This window comes from Triticum urartu, chromosome 7 (genome assembly GCF_003073215.2).
Source record: "Triticum urartu cultivar G1812 chromosome 7, Tu2.1, whole genome shotgun sequence".
Taxonomy (NCBI): Eukaryota; Viridiplantae; Streptophyta; class Magnoliopsida; order Poales; family Poaceae; genus Triticum; species Triticum urartu.
This window is the reverse complement of record NC_053028.1, coordinates 532,867,309-532,869,620: the sequence shown is the minus strand read 5'-3', so window position 1 is coordinate 532,869,620 and position 2,312 is coordinate 532,867,309.

The following is a 2,312-nucleotide window of genomic DNA, read 5'->3' as shown; positions in this document are numbered from 1 at the left end:
AATCACCCCGGTGAATCCCACTCGATGTTATCATCAAGGTGAACGTAAGAGGATCCACCCTCGAGGTTCACATTTGATGGGTTGCACGACAGATCCGTAACGGAAGTGGTTAAGGAGGAAATCACCCTCGATGACCTCGACCCTATAGCTACACTACAGAGGTCTCATCAGGAGTGATTTAAGAGGTTCCACTCTCGACACTCAATGGTAACTCTGCAGAGTCGTACAACTAGGGGGGTGATGTGCGATGTCGGGGTCTGGACGTCGATCACATTGATCGAGTCATCGAACATAAAGCGAGGCAACTGGGACAAGGTGGGGGTCACTGATGGATCTCTAACTAACCTATACTAAGCAGTTTAGAATAAGCAGGTAAGGTATGAAAGTAGGTAACAACAACAAGCTATGCATGAGAGTAGGATCATACAGAAAGTAGTAGCAGTTCTAATGCAAGCATGAGATGGAAAGAAATGAGCGATATCGGAATGCTCAAGGGGGGTTTGCTTGCCTGGTTGCTCAGACAAGAAGGAGGGGTCGTCGGTGACGTAGTCGATCACAGCGGCATCGACAGCCGCCACGGGGTCTACCGAAGAGAAGAGGAAGGAGAAACAATAAATACATAGCAAGCAAGTGCATAACAGGACAACATGCATAGCTAGACGTATTCTAACGCGGTCCTAGACGTTATAGGTGAAGGGGGAATTCAACCGGGATGGAGTTCCCGGTTCCGGACCTGTGTCAGACAGATAACTGGAGGGGGAATGTTCCATGTTCAGATAGTTAGAGGCATCTGACAGGTAAACGGACCGCGTATTCGGATTCGTCTCGTCGTTCTGAGCAACTTTCATGTAGAAAACATTTTCATCCGAGTTACGAATTATTTTATATGAATTCTAAGATTTTATTAATTTTCTAGAATTTCTGGAATTATATAATTTGAATTATCCAAAACAGTACAAAACCCTTTTATACACAGCAGCAACTAGTCTTAGAGTATGACAGGTGAGGCCAGCTCAACAGTTCTGTGGGGCCTACATGTCATAGAGCCAGGTTTTAACTAGAGTTAAATTAAACCTTTTATATTGCCCTGGGGCCACATGTCATTGACACAGTTTTAGCAAACTTATTTAGCCACGTTTTATTAGCAGGGTGACCCACATGTAAGTGATGGGTTAGTAAAAGGTTAAGTTAGATGAGTTAATTAGGCCCCCTAATCTAGTTGGGTTGGCCCATTAGCAGAGGCACAACCGGCCTCCCAGGCAGGGCACGCACGAACGCACAAGGCGTCGGCGGCCAGAGGTCTGCTCGGGGCCATGGCAGGGCGGAGCCCGGCTCGGCGCCACCGGCCAGCAGGGCCGCGGTGGAGGCTTGGGGCGGCGGGTGCGCGCCGGAAACAACAGCGAGCAGCCGCGGCAACGCAGCGTACAGCAACCGACGGGAGCAGCGTAGCAGGGGGCGCGGTCAGGGGCTACGCGGGCAGCGACCGGAGGCCGGCGCGAGGAGCGGTGGGAGCTACGGCGGGCGCACTGCTGCGGCTCGCAGCGAGCGTCGCGCGGGGCGGTGAGGCCGGCCGGAGGCAGAGCAAAAGGAAGCGACAGGCATAGGCGCTGCGGGACATCGGCGGAGGCGGACCGGGGCAGGAAGCACGGCAGGGGGAGGCGAGCAGCATGGGCGGGGCAAGTGCGCGGCGCGGCGGACGACGTGAGGAGAGAGACAGAGGGAGGTGTTGCTCACCCCCGATCCAGGGGTTCGTCGGCGAGGCTTGGGGAGGTCCGGCGAGGGAGAGTGTGAGGAGGTCCGATGAGGGAGAGTGTGAGGAGGTCCGGCGACGGGGACCGGCGCGTCGAGGCGGCGGGGGCGTCCAGCGAGGTCCGGCGAGGGAGAAAGGCCTCCAGGCGGCGGCGGCGATGTCGTCAAGCGGCGACGGGGGACGGCGCGGCGCCCAGGTCGGGTCGGCCGAGGAGAGGGAAGGAGGGGATCGACCGGGTTGTTCCTGCAAACCACCGATCCAGATCGGGTGGGGAAGGGGAAGACATGGATCGGGAAGTGGGGATTGGGCCTAGGGTTTGCGGAAGCACATTATTTCTAGAAGTCACAAAAAGTTTGAGGCCAAAAGGAGTTGTCTAATCATTTTTTTAGAAATTCAAAAGGCCAAATTTTAAATGTTGCTGGAGCACTAAATAATTTCCAAGAGCACTTACGGAATTCCAAAAGAGTGAGTCAAATGACAATACCTAGGGATTATTTGCCACACGTTGAATAGGAAAACCCTCACGTTACCCAAATTAATCGACTTGCAGCACATCCCCCTT